Source organism: Choloepus didactylus, chromosome 1 (genome assembly GCF_015220235.1).
Source record: "Choloepus didactylus isolate mChoDid1 chromosome 1, mChoDid1.pri, whole genome shotgun sequence".
NCBI classification, from domain to species: Eukaryota; Metazoa; Chordata; class Mammalia; order Pilosa; family Megalonychidae; genus Choloepus; species Choloepus didactylus.
Genome location: NC_051307.1, coordinates 21,539,952 through 21,565,523, shown reverse-complemented (window position 1 = coordinate 21,565,523; position 25,572 = coordinate 21,539,952). Strand labels below are relative to the sequence as shown.

The 25,572-nt window shown below is 35.7% G+C and overlaps 1 long non-coding RNA gene across 1 annotated transcript in view; it reads right to left on the bottom strand.

Moving 5' to 3' along the window:
* Nucleotides 1-8,434: 8,434 nt before the first annotated feature.
* The window catches only part of LOC119527000, a 62,131-nt gene continuing 44,993 nt past the window's right edge, over nt 8,435-25,572 (bottom strand). Inside the window, exon 3 of the long non-coding RNA XR_005215301.1 lies at nt 8,435-8,530. This is a non-coding gene — a long non-coding RNA (uncharacterized LOC119527000). The remainder of the gene's footprint in view (nt 8,531-25,572) is intronic.

Here is a 25,572-nt window from a genome sequence, read left to right as displayed (position 1 = left end):
TATGTAAAAATTTCATTTCAAACTGTCAACACATCCTAAATTAGTTTAAGATGGCAATGTCTATAAACATTCAATAGAATAGACTTTTATCCTTTTCAAGTATTGCCTGCATGTTGCCAGTAAAATTGTCCTGAAAGTGTTTATACCGTTACTCATATATCAGTGATGATTTAACTCAATGTAGTTGAGACATCAGATTTCACACATCATATATTAAAAAAACCCAATTTTCAAAAAATATTAATACTAAATCAATGTATTATATGAAATAAAACCATCACATTATGTGAGGTCTCAAATAAAAAATATATATGAACTTTAATTCCTGCATCAATGCCTTGATAATTGTACCTTTCCACAATTGCTATAAAATCATCAATAAAAACATTCCCCAACTACCTGGAATGGAAAGTCAGCTCTAGAGTATATTTATATTTGCGTAATAAATTGTTGCTACAGCTCACCGATCAACAGAGCAATGATTTTTATGGTTTATTGCACACAAGCATAGTAATAGTTTACGTTTACATTTATTTATATTGGATCTTATATTTATATTGGGTCTTACCATAAAGAAAGAATTTGCATACTTACACTCAACATCCTGTGAGGCAGCCATAGCATGTAATAGATTTATTTTCTACTTAAGGAAGCAGTGTTCACAGTAGTACAATGGTGTATCAAATTTTATACAGCTAACTTTTGGTGGGTTGAGGAGACAGTTTGGACCATAGTCTCTGAAATTTATTTCCTTCCCCTCTTCTCTTTTGCTGCATTGGTTCTGCAACGACGAGAACCAATGATTGGAATGCTAGTGGATAGAGAAACAAGGGTATTTCCTCTCTCTCTGCTTCCTTTGGTATCTTGAGTTGTAGCTGTGTTGCCTCTGTGGCTCCAGCTCCTTCTGACAACCCATCCCTCCATAGTTTTAGCAGCTGTCAGGCAGCCATGGTTTCTGGAATCTGGTATAGCACTTGTTCTCATTGCCCTTTCCATCCTGGAGTGATAATGGCTTCCTGCTGTTGCTAAATCCTGGGTGGCCTCAAGCTCAGCTCCTCTAGCCAATTCCTTATACTAATACCCTAATACCCTATCTTTGAAAAACCTAAAGTAGTTTGATTTGTCTGCCTATATCCCAACTGTTAAGAGGTGTAGGATTAGGTGATGGGGGAAATTAATGGTGTCATTTTTTACTTTAAATCCATTTTTTCATTATCCTACTACACATGCCACTTTCATTATTCCAGATCGTTGGCAGAATTCAGTTCCTTGCCATTGTAGGACTAAGGTCCCTGTTTCCTTGTTGGCTGGCAACAATTCCAAGCTTCTAAAAGCCACCTGCATTGCTTGGCTCATGGCTCTTTTCCTCCACCTTCAAAGCCAACAATGGCCAGCTGAATCCCTTTCATGCTATGAATCTATATCTTTATTCTTCCATTAAACCTCTCTAACTCATTCTTCTGACTTCCTCTCCCACGACTAAGGATTCATGCGATTAGATTAGGTCCACCAATCTGTGGGGATAATCTCCCCATTTCAAGGTTCTTAACCTTAATCATATTTTCAACTTCCCTTTCTCTCTGTCAAGTAACATAGTCTCAGGTTACTTAAGGTATGTACATCTTTGGGAGCTTAAGGTATGTATGTACAGGGCTTAAGGTATGTACATCTTCGGGAGCAACTATTCTGCTTACCACACTGCTCATTCGATATATTATAGTGTAACTAATTTTATACACATATATGCAAATATGGGATAATGTTTCAAATAGACCATGAGAACATCCTATTTGAAGGACACCAATAATGACTCCATCTGCAAAATTATTAATCCCCAACCCAATTTTTCTATTTCATTAAATAACTTTTTTCCATCAAGTTTGCTTAAAATAAGGAATAGGTATATTTTGTTCATTCTGCTTTATTGATGTAATAATAACTCTATAGGATTATTGTTCCTATGTCCAAGTTCCTAAAAATGCTTTCCATTGCATTCCTTTGATTAAGATAATCCAACATAAACAATGTCCAGTTTAGTGTTTAAAAGCAAGAAGTTGATCGAATCCCTGTTCTGCTTCTCATAAGCTGTATGACCTTGAACATCTTTGCCCCTAAATCTGTGTTTAATAGAGATAATAATGAACATGTCTTTGAATTTTTGTGAGGAATGAATAACTTAGTATGTGTGAAGGACACAGTGTATTGCCTGACATATAAGGGCTAATAAAAAAGTAAACATCTTTAAGGTACTATTTGAGTTTGAAAAAGAATAAAAATTATTGTGCTTAACATAATTGTGAATTTAGAACTCTTTATTTGGAGTGTGGGAATTTCTAATTTTGAAAATACAAAATTCTATATGAGTTTTTAAGATTCATGACAATTATCGAAATAGTATATATGAGATATGTATATACGTATATATAGTGTATATATATATATAGCTGCATATAATAGATATGCATGCATATACCTTTGTGTAATGTAATTTAAATATACTTCTCTAAGATTTTTAGATTTTAAACTTCAGAAATTTAAGAAAAAAAATTGCATGGGACTAGAATTTTAATGCTATACAAAGTAATACTTCTCAGTTATAACAAAAATTAATTTTAAGAGTATTTGCAAAAAAACATTTTACAAATGCAAAATGTATGCCTGAAGAATAGCAAAAGAACTCAAGTAAAAGAAGAGTTTATTACCATGGATCTCCCATAAGAGAACGTGTGAGTCTTCAAATATGCAGAAAAACTCTTGGGAAAATGGAATATTAATTAGATAATTTCCTTTATGTAACTAATTTTTTAGATAAGTTAAATTATTGAACAATAATCCTGATTTATCTCTACAATTCCCACTCTTATCTGTTCCAGTATTGTGTCCCTGAAGACCTTCTCACATTCGCCTGAAGAAAGTCCTTTAATAAGCTCACTTAAGATCGCATGTGAGGAAGGAGACATTTTGTCCAAGGCCAGAAGGAAAGAAAAGTCCCAAAGCACAAAGCAGAATTAAACAGAGGCCAGGGGATGGGCCTACAGATAGAGAAAATCAGGCAGAAACAAATTTTATTCTCCATGCATGAAACACGAAAGAAAGTAAAAAGGATGAAAGGCAAGTATCTACGTAACTACGAAAATTCATAGTGGTTGCAGGAACTATCACAAAAAGCAAGCTTCAAAGCAAAATTTAAGTACTGAATGACAAAAATTAGCTCTCAATTGGGAAGTTAAATTAATGAAAGATACATGTTTTGCAAACTGCAGCTGACTTCCACATTACAGAAGTATACTCTTCCAACTCATTCCACATATATATTATTCCAAAGTCAGGTTTCAGAATGTAGCCAAAATGGAATTTGAGAAAGCATTATGCAAATATCACTTCTTGTTTCCATTCCCTCAAAATCCCTCGACTCCATATCAATAAAGCCTAAATACATATATATAGAGAGAGTCGTCCCTGACTTGCCTTTTAAAACGTACCCACTACTTTATGGAGAGATATAATGGGGCTCTGTAAATAATCCAGCCAACTCCAAGGAGTAAGAGTCTTCATGTGGAATTCAAAATGTTAATTTGTCCTTTCTAACAAATTAACTCCACATGTTTTCTGCTGCAACTAATCTCTTTCCTGTGGAATTAGGCATGGTCTGACTCATTCTTTATTTTTTGAACATGACAATTTACTCCAGAGTAGTCCTTATTTCACATAGCCCCAGGCTTCCAGCTCATTGCTGTGCACCCAGAGCCATTGCTGATCTTTGTAGTGAAAGCATGGAATTATGGGAGGAAATCGTAGCATCCCTAGTGTGCTGGCTAAGGAGACTTGATCCATCAAATCATAAATGGCAGTCTTTAGAGAGTGTCTAGGGAGAAATACCAGTTTCTTAGGTATGCCAGTTTGAATGTTTTATGTCCCCCCAAATGCCATTATCTTTGATGTAATCTTGTGTGGGCAGACCCATTAATGTTAATTAGATTGTAATTCTCTGTTTCCATGGAGATGTGCTCCACCCAACTGTGGGTGATGACTCTGACTGGATAATTTCCATGGAGGTGTTGGCCCGCCCATTCAGGGTGGGTCTGAATTAAATTACTGGAGCACTATATAAGCTCAGACAGAAGGAGCAAGCTTGCTATAGCCAAGAGGTACACTTGGAAGAATGCATTGGAGCTGAGAGAGGAGCTGCAGCTTACAGAGACATTTTGGAAATGGCCTTTGAAAGCAGACTTTTGCTCCAGAGAAGCTAAGAGAGGACAAATGCCCCCAAGACCAACTAAGAGTGACATTCTTGAGGAGCTGAAGCCTAGAGAGGAATGTCTGGGGAGAAAGCTATTTTGAAACCAGAACTCAGAGCAGATGTTGGCCACGTGCCTTCCCAGCTAACAGAGGTTTTCCGACACCACTGGCCATCCTCCAGTGAAGGTACCTGACTGTTGATGCATTACCTTGGACACCTTATGGCCTTAAGACTGCAACTGTGAAACCAAATAAACCCCCTTTTATAAAAGCCAATCCATTTCTGGTGTTTTGCATTCTGGCAGCATTAGCAAACTAGAACCTTAGGTATCTACAGAACTTTATAGTTTTAAAGTGCCCCAAACATACCTGCAAATAACAAGAATATGATTTGCATTAATTGAGAATGTCCTAAATGGCAGACCTTTGGCCCTCCTTATGATATTGTCCTAACAAAGATAAGGTGGATATTATAACCCCCACTTTGAACATAAGGAGAGACAGACACAGAACTAATAAAAAACAGAGCCACAATTAAAACCCAACCCTTTTGCTTCCAAAGACAATGGACCTGAAATGCAGAACATCCATTATTTGCTACTCAAAGTGGCCAATGGCTGAGGCAGAATAGGGATCACTATGACTACAAGGAGCTATGAACCAAAGCTCAGAAGAGTAAAATGACTCTCAAAGCCCCAAAGCTTATGAGAATTAGAGTATGACTCACAACTGATTCTATGGATCCCCAATCCCGTGTTCATTCTACTTTATCACTCAAATCTCTTAGAGGATGTAAAAAAAGTCCCATGCCATAGCTCTATGGAGTTTTAAGTATGAGAAAAGGTTGTAGAAGGGGAGAGAAAAGACACAGATAAGACCTGAAGCATGACCACATGAAGGACAGAATACATGTGATGTGATAATTGTTTGTGCATCTGTAACACCTAGCATAGTGTCCTGGATATAGTGATAGTAGGTGTTCCAGTTGGCTAATGCTGCTGTTTTGCAAAACACCAGAAATGGATTGGCTTTTATAAAGGGGGTTTATTTGGTTGCAAAGTTACCATCTTAAGGCATTAAAGTGTCCAAGGTAAGGCATTGACAATAGGGTACCTTCACTGGAGAAAGGCCATTGGCATCCAGAAAACCTCTGTTAGCTGGGAAGGCATGTGGCTAGCATCTGCTTGCTCCCAAGTTGCATTTCAAAATGACATTCTCCAAAACGTCTGCATCAACTTCCAGTGGTTGTGTTCAAAATGTCTCTGTAAGCTGCAGCTGCTCTCTAAAATGTCACTCTTAGATGCTCCACATCTGGGCCTATGTGGCTCTTTTTAAAGCACTCCAGTGATCCAATAAAGACTCACCCTGAATGGGTGGGGCAACATCTCCATAGAAATGATCCAATGAAAGATCTCACCCACAGTTGATTGAGTCACATCTCCATGGAAACACTGAACCAATATGTTCCCACCCAATCAACACTAAATACATCTGTCCCCACAAGATTACATTAAAGATAATGGTGTTTGGGAGGACATAATACATCCAAACTGGCACAGTACATACTTAATAATCTTTACTGAATAAATTAATGAATAAATAAATAAGATGAATAAAACTAATGTAAGAACCACTTGTGGGTTTTTAAAACTTTTTGTTTGTGTTCTCAATGGTCTTTCTCAGCAAATTGGGAAAGCTAACATTTGAACTTGAAGGGAGAGTATGAGTTCACTGAGCAACAAGGGGAAAGAGCTGCCTGGGTCAAGGAAGTAGCTTGCTAACGTCGTCTGTGGCGGATGCCAAGCCCCTAAGTATGGCTAGTGTGGAGAGCCTGAAAGACAGTGAGGGCAGATGAAGCTGAGAAGGTAGGCAGGACCCACCTCCTAAAGGGTCCTGTATGCCAAGCTAACATTTTATATTATCTTGTGTGTTGTTGGTTATAAGAAATCATTTAAGAACTTTTTGAAGGGGAGTGACATGATTATAGTTATTTTCTGAAAAATCAATATGGCTGTTCTATGGAGGATAACTGGATGGAAAAGAGCCCACTTCTTGCACTGGACAATGCAAGAGTCTGAATATCTTAACTGGGAATATCCCCTTAGGGATGGGCATGATACATGAGACATTGTACTCCATTTGACACTATTCAAGTTTCTTGTCAGCTGCCATATTGAAGAATAACATGTTTTAAATTTAAATACATTTTCAGAAATGAAATCAAATGTGTGAAAAGCTAAAAATGTGAGTAAATAAAAATGAATCCAAGTAATTAAACCAATGCTTGGAGAAATATTGCTACACTATTGTTTTAACAATATGCAGTATGTGGTTGCAGATGGAAAGAAATGTGATAGGACCTTGTATTGGCAAGGTGCAAACTCAGTGGGAAAATACTTCTCTAAAAACAAACCTTTTTCTCTCTCCTTATTTGTTGGCCCTTTAAGTTCCTAGGAACTTAAAGCTTGATTTGGGAGTAAACAAATAGGTATTTAGCATACCCTGACAGATTTTATCATGTAAATACATTACCAAATTATTAGATAAATTTTGCTCAAAATTATATTAATCCATTTCCCTTCATATTCAAAATGCTTTGTTTTCTAATTTGTGTTTGAATACTTGTGTTTGAAATATTTACATTGTAGGCATTAGAAAACTGAATTAATATACTTTTCTGATACAAGTGACTACTTCTTCATGATAGTTAAAATGATTTCTTTATTTCTATCTTATTTCTCTGCCCCATCACTCACTTCAATCAAGTGCCCCCACCCACTGACCTCTCTCTGTTTCTCTCTTTCTCTCTCTTTCTCTGTCTCCATCAGAACAAAGGCTTGTATTCACCACCTTTAGGCTTATATCTCTAGAAAACATATGTACATAGTAAATCTAGAGCCTGTCTTAACTGCTGATTTTCCCCACCTCCACTGATGTTCACAGCAACTATTACAGAAGCTGTCACCATATATATATATATATATATAAATGATCCTTTATAATTCCTCTGTTTTGAGATTCCTTATGAGCCTCCATATCTCTACTCTGGTTTGATACTACCAAGCATGTTGAAGAATCCAGTAATTAAAAAGGAACATGTAAGTTCATCAGAAATACTAGAAAAATATTATGAAGTAAGTGAGGAGACAGAGAAATTAGATAGAAATAAAGAAATCATTGTGACTATCATGAAGAAGTAGTTATTTGTGTCAGAAAAAAATACATTAATTTAGTTTTCTAATGCCTACAATGCAAATATGTCTATAAATATTGCTTTTGACACATACAGCTCAACTGCAAATAAGGGCTTAGCAGAAAGGAGCAGCTTTCTAGATACAAACTGGTAATAATGAGTTCCCTAAACAGGGTACAAACTTGAAAAAAAATTCTAATACTAAAAAGTTTGTGGTATACAATATTTCATGAAATTTCTCATATTCAAAATATTTCCAATTTTAAGAAGTTAAACAAAGCATAATTTAATATTTGTGTATTATACCTTTAAAGTTATTTTATCAATAACTTTTTTCTTTATTTCATTTCCCCCTCTTTCTTCACAAACTTTCAATTAAACTGTTTGTTCATTTCCCTCTTTTTTTGAGATTAGTATTTCAGATATTTTCCATTGGCTTTTTTCCCAAATATTCATATTTAACTGTAAGCTCTTCAGGCCCTATAGAAGCTTTTTAATCTTCTATAAATACCCTCCAGTCTATTTTCATCCTTCCAATACTGAGATTCACAGACTAAGGAAAGCAATTCCAGTTGGTATTGAAACAAAACCTAACTAAACAGGTATCCTTACCTTGTTTCATTATATGGTGACTCTAAAATTACCTTTCTCTTTTACTGACTAGCATTCCACTCGGCAATGCCTAGATGATTTTATTTGTATTTCCTGTTGTAGGTACACCTCTTATGGCATAAACATCTTTTAGGTTCATCCCTCACCTGAAGTTGGTTACTATCCTCTGATACTATCAATTTTAATCCCTCTGATGTCAAGCTAATGGATCAGTTTGCTGAACGCACAACTCTTTCTTTCATTTTCTGGTCTCTCATTCTGCAAGCCCAAATATACTTCATAATCATAAATGTGCAACTCCAGATCTCCACCTGTTTAGGGAAGAAAAGATGAATGTGCCCTTGAGGGTAGGATGCTCAGGGATACAGTAAATTACCTTGTCCAGGCACTGGTCAAGTGGTACTGAGGAAAAGATCCAAGAACATCTGAGCTGCATGAGCTAATTTGCCTCCCATGGGTTTCTCTCTCACTGACTTGGCCGTTAGCCTATTGAAGGGGAAAGAAATTGCATTTCTTACCTTCTTTCAAAATTGCATACCATTTGCGATTTTGAAATCTTATTTTATTTCCATACAGTGGTTATTAAAATTGTTAACAAAAGCCAGATGACTATATTATTTTAAAGCTTGTGCTTAATGTATGTATAATGCTCATATAATGTCATAATTTTCTCTGACTATATTATACAGGCAAAGTACAAATGATCATATCTGTGGGTGAAATGTTTTTTTTTTGAACTGTCAATGGCCAACCATGTTCAACACCAGATGGAGTTTTCATATTATTATTAACAGAAACAGAAAAGAGCTATGGAAACGTCTTCTTTATATTCAGTTCTTAAAAAAGGACTTATTATGTATAATTCGCTATTATTATTAGGCATTCCTGAACATAGAGCTAGAATATCTCTTTTTTAGATTAAGTAAAAGGAATGTAACACAATTATTTTGTTTTTTATTATCTTTTTTTTAAAGAAAGGTGGGTTTTGTACTTTTATAGAAAAATACTTCTTCACCTAAGAAGGTCCATAATTTGGCACACTTGAGTTTATACGTTTCATCATTTATTTCAATTGACTTTTATATTTGGCTAAAATAGAAACTAAGTAATTTTTATGGAGATATTTAGAAATACTTAAAAAGAGGTGACCCAACATTTTCAACTCTGTTTAAAAGTCAGGTGTTGCCAGAGAATATGAAGTAAATACATCAGTTTTCATTATTCATATGTCAGATCTTGAATCAGATACAGATCAGACACCTGGCTAAGCAGCCCTGTAACTGACAAAGGATTCCAACTGATATGCATAAACCTGGATTTTAAACCCTTCTTTTCCAACTTCTTTCCATCCAAAATAAGCCTAATGTGTCATTTGTCCCTTATTACACCAGAGATATTTTCTGAGGAAACTCTCTGGCTGAAGAGGGATCTGTACAACATACTCACACTAAGGTGTTAGTGATAGGAAGGCCTAAGAGACATACTTGTTTGAATGAAAAGAAGGACTTAATCCATAGCTACTGAGGAGAGAGAAAACTATTTTAGAATTCAGGGGATTTTCAAGGGCTTCCTTATACCCTGCAATTCTTATAACCTAACTATCCACCTGTAAAAAATGAATATCTTTTCCTGTTATGTAGCAAGGAAAATACAAAGAGTTTTCCTTTAGTACATATTTCCATCTTCTCTTCCTGGCCCCTAGGAAAATGTAGCATATTCCAGGACCAGATTGTTTCCTTTTACTATGTTTTTTGAGCTCTGGAGAGATTTTAAATATACTTTACTCCATGTCTCTTCCAAGCCCTAACTTATAAACAGGTTTGGAAATTTTGGACCATCTCTAAGCATTTCTAAATGTCCCCGTAAAAAAATTATTATTTTATATTTTTAACTAGATGTAGAAGTCAATTGAAGAAATAAATGGTAGTGCTTATGTACCATCAAGTGTGCTATAATATCAACCTTCTTAAGAGAAAAGTTATTTTTCTCAAAGTATCATACAAAGCTTTACTTCAAAGATCTCAAAGAAACACATATATCATCATTTCACAAGGCATGTATTTGAAGGTGGAACTCATTGGACAGGACTTCATCACACACAACTCTAGAACAGGGCAAACTATAGCTCATCTGGAACTCCAGGGAAATTGTACATAAACAGCAAGTGTGAAGCCAAGAAGCAGTCTTGGTTCTGTTCTCAGTACACAGATGGCTTCTGTGGAACATGGTCTCAGATGGGACATGGTAGCCATGACCCATTTGCGCCATGCTCCATAGTACATACATGTGTGCACATTTGTTCCAGGGCAATCTTCTTAGCAGAAAGGAAGAAAGCCCTAAAGACCATGATTGTGCATTATCAGCTATAGATTGTGTATCAATAGCATTCATTGAGAAAACTTGAGATACATTTGCACAAACAATAGAGATTAATTATAGTTGTAACACTACAATGACTACCTGAAGCTAGTATACTCTTCCTGTACAATATGAACTTTGTAATTTCTTTTCCTCTCTTTTTTGGCTTTGACTACAAGAAAGCTTGAAACTAATTCTGTAGACCTAATTTTAGTAACCATATAGGAAATTTTGACATACTTATCTTTATCAATTCCTGATATGTTCTTTACATTTCTGTATTTCCCATGGTCCTGATTTCTTATGTTTTTTTCTATATGATTGTACTATTTGTAATCTTATAAACTGCTTCAACCTCTTTATAGAATTGAAACAAAGTTATTCAAAGAAATGTCAATAAATAAAAGAACAAAATGCACAATAACAATATTTTGCCATTCCTTCGAACTTCTGCATCTTTGGAATGACTCGGATAGAGGTTAAGCTCAAAAAACATGGTCAAAATTGCCAGTATTATTATAACAGTAAAAATCCAAAATACAATCTTTTATGTATTGTTAAGAGGAATATCCCAAAGTTGCTAAGTCTAGTTGTGATTAAGACTACAAAATTGAAAGCACTGGATAGAACTGTCTTTAATTCTTTTCCTTGATAATTCAGTAATCAGCCTTTTACAGAGATTACTTCTAGAAATAAAACTTTTTGTACACAAACAGGAGACAGTTGCTGAGTTTGGAGAGTGAGCCTTTGACATCACCAACAAGAAACTGACCAGCCTGAGGGTAGAGAGATTTCATATTGATTATAGATATATAATATTCAGCTTCTTCATCACAAATGTTCCTGCAGTGCCTCCTTTGAACTTCTCCTTTCTCCTCTCTTCCCTTTCTCATCTTACTCTGCATCTTCTGTAAATAAACTACATGGTGTGGGAAGGAAGGAATACTTTATTATTCATAAAGATATTTTTCAGTTGACTATGCCTTCAGAACAGTCACCAGACCAGAATATCTCATCAAGAATAGCCAAGTTGTTGTCCAGAGCCAAGACAGCTGATATTGAGTCACATCAGACTGTGTTGGCTGATCAAGGTTGAGAAATGGAAATTCCCTTGTGTCCTTGGGCCAGCTTAGATATGGCCGTGCTATGCTGACAGCTGTCTTTGGAGTTGGGCATCCCTCCATTTGAATCCCAACTCTGCTCCTTTCTAACCCTGGAAATGGGCAAACCCCTTAACTTCTCAGCCTCAATTTCCTCAGCCCTAAAATAAGTATAATTCCTTATAAGTTTGTGGGAAGGATAAACATAGCATGCACTAGGTATATGGTGCATGCTCAAAAAAAAAAAAAAAAATGCCTTCTTAACAGAAGCTCCAAATATTCTAAAAATATATTTTCAAAATGACGTACTTGGAATCATGTTATCATTCATTTAAGAAATAACTTCTGGGTGCAAGTACTATACTAGCGGCCTGAGATATAGAAATGAAATACATGATCTTTGCTCTCAACTAGCAAAAGCTGATGTAAACAAAGGCCTTGTTAAATGTTCTAGGGTATTTTAGAGGTCAACGATAGATTTGGATGGTATTATGCTCATTTTTCAGACAGGAGACTGGGGAAGCTTAAATTCTCTCCCATTGCCAAGAATCCCTTTCACGTGGCGATTAAGTAGGATACCCAAGGAACAAAACCAAACAGCAATAAAGTTATCGCTTTATTAGTGGCTGCATGCATTCTCCAACTACTGCAAGGTGAATTTAAGCCCCTGACTTAGGATTTAAGTCTGAAATATTGAGACCAGCAGGCTCAGGTGTACCTGTGTGAGAAGGAAAGACCACCACCTACGCGCAGAGTGAGAGATAAAGACGACGAGAACTTAAGAAGGAGTCCAAACTTTGCTTATCAATTCTGTACCAGATATCAAAAGGCAAAAACCTATGAGAAGGCATGGAACCTGGATTCCTCACTTTGAAGCTATAGCCAGCTGCACACACAGCAGCCATGCCATTTAATAATCATGTGTAATCAGAAGCACCACTTCTGTATAACCAGATCAATCTCTTTCCTTGGTGCATAGCTGTGGGAGAGTTGCAAAACAATAAGTGAGCATGGGTTGACTTTGTTTGGGAAAATGTGACTAAAGATCTTTCCCCCATAAGTTACAATATTGGAGAATTAATTATCTTCCTGCATTATTGCCTTAGAAATCAAAAGTATCAGGGAGATGTCTACAGAACTTGAAACGTTTTATGTGAGTTCCATTATATCACAATCCTTCATTCTTAAAATGGAAATCTACTAAAATTAGACTAAATATGCATTATAGTTCAGTGCAGACTCTAATGTTTTACCTTGAGAAAGAGTCCTAGAAGGTATCCAGAACAGTGAAGAACTGATGGAACTAATTTCTACTATCCCAAAGGTTAAGGACATCTCAATGTAACTGGAGAATATGTCCATAAGAAATTGTGAGACACCCTAAGTTGTAGTGCTAGAGATTTAGAAAAAAAACATCATAAGACATATCAAATGCTTTGCTCAAATGAAGGCACAATATGTATGTGGCATTATATTATCAAAATAGGAAATTGCATAAGTTCCATATATTTTTCAAACCAGGATGGTTAGAACGAGGAGGTTCCAGCAGCAGAGGAACCAGCAAGGAACTAGATCATTAAGGATATTTTTGGCTCTGTTGCCAGAGTCCAGGAACCTGAAAAGACACCAAAAACCATATATAAACTATGACCAAAGGATCACCTCTACAATAGGTTGGGCCAATTTTCCCCATACAGGAGACCTCAAGGTCTCTTCAGAGCATCCACACTAGTTGCCCTGAATGGACCCAGTTTATATGCTTTCCCCTCTAGCATCCTCTTGGCCCTATCTCACCCCTGGGACCTCCATTTCTTGTTCTATGTTTGAGCTGCAGAGAATCCCGTGATGATAAGTGCTCGTCCTACAGTTATCAAGCCCCTGCCTCTGCCAGTATCGGCTTAAAGCTAACATCACCACTCTCCTGGGATGAGGATTGCCTTAAGGTGAGGCCTTGAGGGCACCTCCCTTACTGGTTTGGGTGGTCTGGACCAGGATATGCTATATGCACTGAACAGATGGCCAGTAAATGATGTCTTATCCCCAAGAGCTGGATGACATGTGTCTGATATCCAACAGGTGGATGTACAATTGACCCCACCCACCACGTTTTCCAGTACCAATTTGCAGATTTTGAACTTCTCCTACTTCTGCAAATTTAGGTTCTCCTAGAAGACGGATCCCCTATAGTTACCCAAGAGACATTAGAGACAAAATAGATTTCCACTGAATTACTTGTCCACTTTGAGTTCTTTATGCCAGAAACCAGCAAGCAAAGAAGCAAAAAAGTACTGGCTAGGGTTTTCAATCCTGATTACCATGAGGAGCTAGGATTGCTACTACATAATGGGTGCACATCATTACGGACACTGGTTCGGAATTTGTTTTTGTACTCTATTATACTAATTATTTTAATTTTGCCAAGGAACATTCTGCTCTGCAACTATAATTAATTCCTTTTTAAATGGCTGAATTTCAACCCCTGTCAGGTTTGTTATTGTATCTTCTGTCTTTTTTCAGAAGGAAACCTTGGTTTGTTACACTCTAAGTTATTTCAGGTTCTTGGCAGTATGGTATAGAGAAAAAAGATACAGTTTCTTTGGCCAAAATGCCTAGGTTCAAACACAAGTTCTACCATTAACTAGATGTGACATCTTGGGCAAATTAAATAGCAAAACTTGCCTCAGTTTCCTCAACTGCAAAATAGGAATAATAATTCTATCTCCCTTGTGAGATTATTATGAGAGTTGAAGGAGACAGTATCTGTAAAACATTCAGGGAAGGACTTGACCCAGAGCAGAACTGAATGAGGGTTAGTCACTGTTCTTAGTGGGCTGGAGAGTGTCTGTTTGTAGACTTCATGGTTGAGTGGCAAGTTGGCTCATGTGCTGTTCTTAGGTCATTTTTTTCTTTTACTTTCCTTAAAACATTTTAGACAATGGTCTGTTTTCTTTTGCTAAGTAAGACCAAATTTTTCTTCCTTGTAGGTATCTTGATGTTTTACTTGGGTGACTGAAGATTTTGTTTTTATCCTTGAGGTTCAATAATTATTGGGACATGTCCCAATATCAATCAAGTTGTATTCATATTTTCTAGGATATTGTATTCCTTTTGGACCTGAAAAATCAGTTCTTCTTCAACTTAAGGGAACATTTCCTCTATTGTATCTTTTATTGTCATATTTTTCTATTCTTTCTGGGTACTCTACCTCAGGGACAGCAATTATCATTAAGTAGGCTTGTCCTTTTCAACAAATATACTTAGTACAACTACACCCTTCAAAGTCTGTTTTTCTTTATTTTAAAACACTGTAATTATTTCCAATTTCCCCTTATTTCAGTAATTTAACATCCACCAATGTGCATTCATTCAATTGCTTGTTTTTTAACTCATTATTAATTTTAAATGGGGTTTTATAAACCTCAGTTTGTTTTCTTACATGTGCATCCTCTTTTTCAGGGTAACATCTTTGACTCCTTTAGTTTATTGAATCAAGTTTGTTAAGTTTTATTCACTAAAGTGAAGCAACTGGAAGAAATTTTCTTCTGTTCCTGGGTTGTGCTTTCTTTTACAGACTAAGTTTTGTTTTTTTTTTTTTTTAATCTGTTTTTCATATGTTCTTTTTTGCTTCCTTCTTTCTTTCATTTCTTTAGTTCATGCTTTCTTCCTCTCATTCTTTGATCATACACATGCAAATATTCCTTTCCATTTATTTTCATTTTGCTCATAGTGAATCTGTACAGCTTTGTTGATAGTTTCAAATTATTTTACTTGATGCTTTAGATCCATCTATTTTTTTTCCCCCTTCATTTTGGTAGCTTGAAGAACGGGAAGTTTGATTGGATCTCTGTACAGTTCTGGATGGCAGCTCAGTCTCTTCCTTCTCTCCTAGATCCTCCTTATAAGTTCTAAACTAGGGTCCACTCCATTGAGCAACTAGTGGTTCTCACTTTCAAGCACTTCCAAACCATCCCAGTATTGGTCTGGAATTGGAAAGCCTTGATGGCACTTCCTTTTCCAATATATTTCATTGAGCATTTTTTCTTTCCTTTTAGCAAACTTCCTACTCACCATGATTCCTATTTCCTTGGAAAACACACGTTTACAATCTCGCAGAGAATATACTATTTATTAAGACTTTGCTTAATGCCTGCTCTAACAAGTATAAGCAATGGGAAACAGACTTTATTAATTTTATACTTAATTTGATTAATTCAGGTATACGTAACTAACCAAGAATCTATCTGGAGTAGCTCACCATAATGGCTCAAATTTGCCCTAAACTTACTATTTTGTTTTGTTTGCAAATTTGGATAGAAGCCATTGGCAGTAAAGGTAATCCACAAAAATCCTGATTGATGGAGCACTTATGAAACGCAAATTTTGCATATTTTCTAGTGAATCACATTGGTTTTAAAATTAATTTTTAAATTTTATTTTATAATGGTGTACAACACTAAGAAACAAATAAAACACCAATATTATTGTCTTTATAAATCTAAATAATCATATTTGTGAAAGGTAAATATTATTACTTGAGATACCTTTAAATAATTTCTAAAATATGAATTCCTCTTTTAACCCATAAATCCCAGAAGCACTGAATATTTCAATTATAGAAGAGTATGAAAGAAATAGCAGAGGTCATTTTATATGTGTCTTGTTTTTCATTTGTGAGAAAACAGCTATTCATAAATATTATAAGCAAACTGAGATTACAAAGTAAATATCATGAGACATTAAGCCACACTCTGTATCTTATCTGTGGACAACTTCCCTCACTCTTTAAGTAGTAGAAAGGGATATCTATTTTACTAATCAAAATTAAAAACAGATTCTGGAACCTGATGGCTGTTATTTTTATTAGCATCTATTTAATTAAGGTATGCCCAATGTCCTGTCAGATGTCCATTCCCCATCTCTTTCTTTACTTGCAAAGCCCTGCTTTTGTGAGAGCTGGAAGTATGCCCAGGTTACAATACTCAGTTTTGCAGAATTCAATGCCACTAAAGTGTCTATATGTAATGCCTCTGGCCAAAAAGTTTTATGAGGAAGTTATTGACTGTGGCTTCCTGTAAAGCTGATGAGAAGGACAAGAGAGGCTGACAGTTCCCCTTCTGCTCTTACCCTTTGTCCTTCTCTCTTCTTTGGAGCATAGTCAGGACATGCTGGGTAGAGAAGCTTGAGGTTAAAGGCCACACACTAAGGATGGCTGAGTGAAAACTGGAAGAAGCAGAGGTAGCTGTCAGAATCAGGCAGCTTTCCTGTTATGCATGAAAAATAAACCTCCTTCCAGTTCACCCTCTGCTTATCAAGTTTCCATTACCACATGTCAAATGTAATCCTGATAGAAAAATTTATATTGAGTTTTTGAGAATAAGTTACCATTTAATACGTATCGGCAGAATTTATATAAAACTTTGAAACAAAGTCTTCTCACACTTTCTCTAATTCAATCTTTTAATATTGAAATTTTGTAGATTTCATATTATAATAGTCCCAATGGAACTAATTCAAGCTGAAACACATTATCCTTTTTTTAAAACTTCAATTTGACTAAAGATTGTGGGTTATTAAATATGTAATGACAAGTATAAATTTTACGATGAACTTCTGCTTTTCTAATTCAGTTTATTAACATTGGCAGTTGAGCCTAATGACGTTTCCCTTTGGGAGAAGGAGGGGATGAGGGGGCATGGCATAAACCTTACTCATTTACTCAGTGATTATGGAGTGATGACCACAACATTGTTAAAAGGCTGAGTGATGAACAAAAAATTCAATGAAGCACCATGGAGATAAGAAAAGTGTCATTTTTTTTAAATCTTAAAACTATTCAGAATCACAGTCTTTGTGACTCAAATACTAAAAAAGAAAAAAAAAAGAAAAAAAAAGAAAAAAAAAAAAGTGACTTGACTCATGCCAAAAGACAGCTTGAGAAATGCCAGTAACCCAGCAATAACACAAACTTGAATGTTTTTGCTGCCTTAAATGCTTTCTGGATAGAACTGGAGTAGAAATTAGTAACTGCACTGCCCAAACTATCCCTCACCATGAAATTCCCCTGATATTGTAGGCAATGAATAAGAAGGATTAATGCATTTGAATCTGCACCCTCATAATATGGATTATAAAAATATAGAGCAGTTAAATTCTCCACTGTTTTGAACTAGTAAATGTATTAATGTCAGGGCAAAGGACAAGGTGAAGGTGTTACATCTCCAGCAGGGGAAAAATGTATTTTTAGCCTGGCTTTTAATGAGGAAGATACTCTTCCCATGACCAGATTACAGCAGAAAGTCTGTACTAAACACTACAGGACTGCAGGATTACAGATCCTCCAGATTAATGAAAAATGACAACCCAAGCAAAGAGAGGACCTGGTGCCTTCCCAGGCTAATAGTGATGAGTGCCAGCCAGCAGGCAGAATGAACTGTCCCTTTACAACACAATTAATAAAGACTTTCTTATTTTAAAATAAAATTGAGCAATTGCAGTCAGAAAATGAGAGATAGTTCTGTAAAATTTTTAATATTCTTGATGCTAGGAAAACAACAGTTCAGGGTAGACTGGTAGTACCAAAGAGCAGCCAGGAACAAATGATTTGGCCTGAACTGAAATAGACACCATGCATTTTCTGACCCATTCCTTGTTTAGTGCTTTCACCAATGTGGATGAACAAGCAATTAACTCAAAACCCCATTGCATATTATTTTGAATTTACTTTATGTAATTATGATTCATTTATTATTCTTCAGTAAAGTAAATATGTCTTTCATTCTGTGAAACACATTGTCATATCCTAAAAAAAAAAATCCATTATTTTCTTACAGTTTTATGTAAAGATCCTTTCCAGATATAAGAGTGGATCCAGACTGGCTATTATAATCAAGATTCTGACATCCCCAATAGGAAAAATTAAATAAATTTAGTGATTCCTGTTGGCTAATCTTATTTATCTAAGAGTGCCTCTTCATACCAGAGATTTTTTCATAATTCTGTACTTATTATTCTCAAATGTTCCACAAAAGATCTCTATGAAATGAGTCCTATTAACACAATTCTCATTTTACAGTGAAGGCCTTGAAGCACAGAAAGCAAATAACCTAACGTATATAGACTTTCCAGTACTGTAACACAGAATTTACATTGCCAGATGCTTTTAGCAAATTGCAAAGGGAGTAAAATTTGGACACCAATTTGACAGGAAAACTGGGTCTTTGGCATCCTTGAATTGTAATCATATTTTACTCTTGCCTTAGCTATTGTCAAGGATTTATCCTTGAAAGCAAATTCAGAAGTCCTGTGTTTTGAAAAGTTACAGCTTTAACTCAGTCTCTTCCACCCTGAAATCACTCTAGAATGTATTTTAAAAGACAGCATGCCAAGATGTAGCTGGATTGTCAAATACACTTATCGCAAGTGTATTGGATTGGACTTTATAAGGCAATGACAAATAGTGATATAATTGGAAATCATAAAAGTCAACACCTAAAATATTTTAATAGGTTTTTTAATTTTGAAATACTCACAAATTTACGAAACTTACAAGTAGATAGAAATCATGATTTTTTTCCTGAATCCTTTGAGAGTAAGTTGTCAACCTGGTACTGCATCACCCTCAAATACTTAAGTTAATACTTGGGTGCTTATATTCTACAACAATAAAAAAAAAGAGAAAGGGAGAAAAGTAAGGAAAGAAGGAAGGAAGGAAAAGGGGAAGGAAGGAAGGGAGGGAAGGAGGGAGGGAGGAAGGAAGGAAGGAAAGAGGCAAAGCAAGGACATTCCTTATATATTGTAATATAACTATCAAATCAAGACACTACTGTTAATACACTGCTACCATCTCATGCTCAGACTCCATTCAACTTGTACCAATTATCCTCCAAATCTTTATAAAGATCCAGTTCAGAATCACATGTTGCATTTAGTAGTCATGTCTTTTTTAGCTCTCTTCAATCTGGAACATTTCTTCACTCTTCCGTTAACTTGAGCTTTTGAATGGCACAAGCATGTGCTTATGTAGAATTTCCTCTCAAGCTAAATTTTTCTGGTGTTCATATGGTTATATTAAGGGTATGTGTCTCTGCAGGGATATCAGGGTAGTGATGACGTGTTCTCATTTTAGACTGTCAAATTGGGCACAACTTTGATATGCACCATTATTAATGCTTTTCACTTGTATTCTTTTTCCCTTTCTATTAGTAAGTATTTTGTGGGAAGTCAATGTCCTGTTCTCATAAAACTTTTAATTTATTTATTTATTTGTACCTCATGATTTGCCATTTTATTCAATGGGTTATAGCTCCTTAGTATCATTATTTATTTTTGCCCTCAGTTGTCCCCTTTTAGGCCAATTATAGTCTTTCCAAGTTGCTTTCTCTCTCTCTTTTTTTTTTTTTTTTTTTTTTTTTTTGCGTATTATGGATGTTCTGGAACAAGATATTCCAGGCTCATCTTGTGTTTTACTTTCCCCAGCCCTAAAATCAGCCCTTTCTCTAAAAAGCCCTGGTTCCTCTAATCAGGAAAGCCAAAATCTAGACGCAAGGCATGCTCACTGTCACTGGGGTGTCACTGCTCCAAGTTCATCTAAGTGAACAGAACTAGGGAATATGTGTGCACACACACATGCACACACACACACACACGTGTGCACACACGCACTTTTACATACATTTACCTCTGTGTCCAAATATCTTGAATACTGTGAATTTGCACTGAAAACTAATTCCAATCTAACCTTATAGAGTTTATGCTAGTTATTTTCCTTTCCATAAATGCAATTCCCTTCTCCAACAATGAGAAATCAGGCTCCCATTATGCTTAAAAATACGTCTTTGTTTGACGAAACACTCTGTATATAATCAATCTCCTTTCTCTGCCATGATCTTTGCTCCCACAGAGATTAACTTCTCTTTCTGATTAAGGGCCTCCTCACTCCTTGGAGAATTATCAAATAAATACAAGTTGTATACTTAAATTTAAATTTATATTTCAGTAAACAATGAATCAGTTTTCAGTATAAGTATGCTTTGTGTATACTTAGACTACTTATGTATTTATATATTATGTATAGTAACAAATAATTCATAGATTATATGAAACTCAAATATAACTGAACATTTTTATTTTTATTTGCCAAATCTGGCAACCTTGTCCCCTTGGTACAGCACTACCCCTCCTTATCACCAGGCCAGACTCTCTTCCCATTGGACCGATTGGTGTCCCCACATTGGCCACTCCCCTGCTTAGAACATCCTCTCCTTGCTCTGTGTCCTCCTGCATACTCATGCAAGCAGGGCTGCCCCTCTGCAGGAGCATCCTCCTCACCCTGCTGCAATATACCTCCCTCCCTTCCTCCTTCTCATGCAGAGATGAGCTCTGACAATCTGCCTCCTCAGCTCCAAACAACATCCCATGCAGGACCTAACCATCAGATGCCTCCCTGCATCTCTGATACCCTGATCCAGGCCACCATATCTCCCCTCAGCTCCCATGCACATGCCTGCCTTGTTCTGCCCCCATCAGTGTCCTCAAGACTGAAAGGAAAGAAAGAAAGGGGAGGGAAAGGACAGGGAAAAAGGAGAGAGGAAGGGCTCTAAAACAGACTGAGAAAAGATCAAGGACAGATTTGAGGACAGAGTACAATATTTAACATTATTTATTTAATGATAGCAATAGATCATCAAGAAATAAGAAAAAGTTCTGATACCAGCAAGGACACTTTGTACTTTGTATTTTTCTTCCAGAGAATAAAAAAAAAGCAGAAGTCAACCATTTGGACTTTTTTCCCCACAAGTCAGTAGCAAGAAATCTGCTTCGATAAAGAAAGGAAGTGAGAGGTGGAGAGAGGGTAAAGAAGGGGAAGGGAGGGTAAGGTAAGGTAAGATTAGGGAAAGGAGACAATGAAAGAGAGAAAGAAAGAAAAAGGAAAAAAGAAGGAAGGAAGGGAGGGAGGGAGGGAGGGAGGGAGAGAGAAAGAGTGAAAGAAGGAAGGAAGGAAGGAAGGAAGGAAAGAAAGAAAGAAAGAAAGAAAGAAAGAAAGAAAGAAAGAAAGAAAGAGAAAGAAAGAAAGAAAGAAAAAAGAAAAAGGAAATGTGGAGGAGAGCATTATGCTCAATAAACTACAAGAAATATTTTTAAATGCCTATAATTTCAAATTTCATAACCAATTAAAAGTCTGGAAATTTTGGTGAATATAGTAGATGTGGCAGTAATGTTACCTACCCAATATCTTTTTTCTTTCTTCCAGAACTCTTACTTGATTCAGGCCAGCAAAGTGCCCAAACTAAGGCGACAATTGACAATTTGGATAACCTAGGGAGTGGTTGGAAATGCGTGGAGGCATGTTTGGTTTTCAAAATGACTAAGGTTTGGTGAGCAAGGCATGGAGCTATCCAGCATAATGAAGAATCGCTCCACTCGATACACCAAAAGCCCCTCCATTGAGAAACAGTGGTCTAAAATGGTAATCCACATCCCATTTCCCAGCCTCCCTTCTTGCTCATGGGTGGCCACACTACTAATTTCTTGCCAACGAAACCTCAACAGAAATCTGTGGGGAAGTTCTGGGAAAACTTTCCATTTCCTGATCAAAAGTGAAAGTCATGGAAATCACCATCCCTTCCTACTTTGACAGCAGCCATCTCACGGAGAAAGAAGTTCAGAGGCGCCAGCCACAAGATTGTTGAAAAGTTGAACCAAAGCCACACTTCCCTCCTTCCATTTACATGAGGGAAATAAATCTCTGTTTAAGCCATAGAAGCCAGGTTTTCTACTAGTTTCAGCATAGCACATTTCAAACTAAAACTATGGTATTTTCATATTAAAAACATTAACTTAAAAAAAGAGCTCAAGGAAAGTTTGGTTTTGAGGGATCTTCTGCTTGGAAGAGGTTACTACAGTTTTCAAGTCTAGGCTTATGAGCCATGGGGAGTGGGATGACATAAAGGCAGGGAAAGAGTGGGAAGAAGAGTAAGGGTTTTTAGTTTGGGTGCATCATGCACAGGAAGCGCTCAGACGGAAGGCTCCCTCAGCAACCACTTGGGTATTCATGAGACAACAACATGCAGGGAGGTTAAGAACCCAGTCCCTGGGGTCGGGACTCCTACACATGGACAGCACTTCCAAACTGCTTGACTTTATGGAAGGTCCTCAGAGTTCTAACCTCACTGTTGTAGGATTAAAGGAGACAAAGCTTTTGCAATGCATGGTACAGTGATAGCATAGAGGAACTATTCAATTAAGGTAAATTATCAGTGATTTTTCCTACTCTAAAAAATTTCAAGCTTGATTGCTTTGATTGTTACTTTTGGTTGTTACTTTCTCCCTTTGGTTGTGAATTAAAGAAACATGAGAATAATTTTATCCAGAAAATGCTGTATGATTTAATATGATTATACAGAGTTTTAAAAAGTAACTTCATGACAGAAGTCCCAATTGCTTTTCACATTCTATAGTGACAGTTTAAGGTGTCTAACTTCTTGTCCATAGTGCATTTATAAATCCACCAGTCTAGTAAGTTATCAGACTAGAATATAATTCAGAAATATATTTGGAGAATACTTTTTAATGGAAATCTCAAAACTGACTAAAACGTATCTTTCCATGGATTTTCCTTTCTTGATTTAGAAAACAATAATTTATTGTTTAGCTCATTAAGTAAACTTTCATAGTAAGGGCAAAAAGGTTAATATTATTGAAATCCTTCAATAATCAATTTGCTATAAATTTAAGGAAAGAACAAAATTCTATGAAATAAAATGACATGATGCAATATCACCTTATCTTGTGATAAGTGTTCTATGAAAATACTGTGATGAAATTAGGTTATATATAAAATCTTTAAAACAATTTGAGCAAAAGCTTCATAAAATGCAATTGTTCTATGGAATGATTAAAACTTAGTAGAATGGTTTCCTTAATTAGGAGATGCAACATAACTTATGATTGTGAGGGAAGCCATATGAATATGTCGAAGACTTTTTAACCATAAAGAACCACGTATTTTCAGCATTTTTATAATTGCCAAAAATGTATATCAGTACAGGATCTTCCTATATATTTTTGAAAATCTAATTGATTAGCTGTTAATATATGCAATGATATTCTGAAATTTTATCCAAAGTAAAATACAAATCTTATGGTTTTATTGACTCACATTGTTTATAAAGCTGCCAATAAAAGATAAGAACACTCAGTCCTAAGATTCATGTAATAGACAATTTTAAAGCAAATATGTACATCTTTTCTATCTCTTTCAAAAGATACAACCATGACTGATATTGAGCATATGCAAATTCTCTACTAAATCATCTCTAGTGAAACATCTTTTGTCACTAAAAGTCAGCTTACCCAATTCAATTTTTCCTACTTAGCAATGCATTCACTTCATTCATTCACTAACCCTTTTGGAAATCTGATCAAGTACCAATATGAATGCTAATTGTAATAACGATCGAAACTTTTGTCTACAGTTTTCTGGGGGATCATCACTACCAATAAAATGTATTTCATTATATGTACAGAAAGATGTAATTTAAAAGTTATGTGTAAAATACCCATGCATTAACATAGCATAAAAGGAAACTGAAAATATTTGCTCATTTTTTTCTGTCTTTAAAGTAAAACTAGCTGGCAAGAAAAGATGATTCCTTTTCATGGAAGAACATTTTCCCCATGTTTCCAGTCTCCAAGTCCTTTAGTAGCTCATCTCCAGACATGACCTGATGTGCCAGGGCCACGCAAGGAACTAAAAACAAGTCTCGGCTATGGGTTTCCTTGCCCTCAGCATTATACTTCAACTAATTAAGCTTATGATTACTTCAGTGTTATAATATGATTTTAATAGGAAAAGCCACATTTCAACAATGATATGTACATTAGGATTAAACTATTTGAATTCTACATGCATGAGGTCAGGTCCTGGAAAAAAAAATTGCAACAATTAAAATGATTATGTAATGTTAGTGGCATTATGATTTCTTAGTATTTGTTTTTGTTATTGTTGACCGATTGTAATTAAATGGAAAGATTTATTTATTTTTGGCAAGTACTTCACATTATTGATTCATATTCAGTTTGCAATCAACTAAAAGTCATCCGCCTTTCTCACGAGTGGTCTTTAATCAAGCCCTTCTCACATCCTGGATTTATATAACTGATTTTTTAACCTAGAATAGGATTTTCCATTTGAAGTTAAAATAAAGCTTGATACACTCAATTTTGTTTCAGCCTGTGACTATCCTTTTGAATCTTAATTCTTACATCTAATGAATTAGCTTCCCCTCCCAGCCTCTGGCCATGGGAAAACATTAGAACTCATTTGTTAGAAAAAATAGCAACAAAGCAACAATTGAATTAGATGGGGCCAATTACATCCCACTTGACTATGCCTTTCAGTAGAATAAAATTCAATTCTTATCTCTGTCTTTGGGGAAGTTATTTACTCAGTCTATACAACACTGTCTTATCTACCAATGCATCCTGAGATTGTTTAGCTAGATAACTTTGCAAAAAGCAAGATATTCTATGAAAGCTATCATTTTACTAATGAGTAATATTTCTAGAAATGGCAACAGTGAGATGGTCCAATTCAATTCAATGGATAAGAGTTGCACAGATATCCTACACTGACCCTCCAACTCAAATTCATGCTTCCTGCAAAATTATCTTAAAACACAGGTTCTAAGATTCCATGTTCAGAACTTTTGGAGTCAGTATATTTGCAGTAGAGCCCAGGAACCTGCATGTGTAACAAGGATCATCCCTTATTAGGTTTTTCCTGTGTAACTGGTCATCTGATCACATTTTTTGGAAAATCACTGTCAGCTAAATGTTATAGAGAAAAAAAAAAATGTACTAATTTCAACTTAGAGAAATATGATGCAGGCACATAAGAAACCTATTGTCAGCAATGTTTTTTGGGGTAGTTACTGGGTACATATTCCACATAGTGAAAGAAGAAAGAGCAAATGATCCTCAAAGGAAGATACAATTTAATATTATGTGGTAAGAGAATATATGTATAAAATCAATAAGATATGACAATAAGCATAAAAGTGAAATGATTTA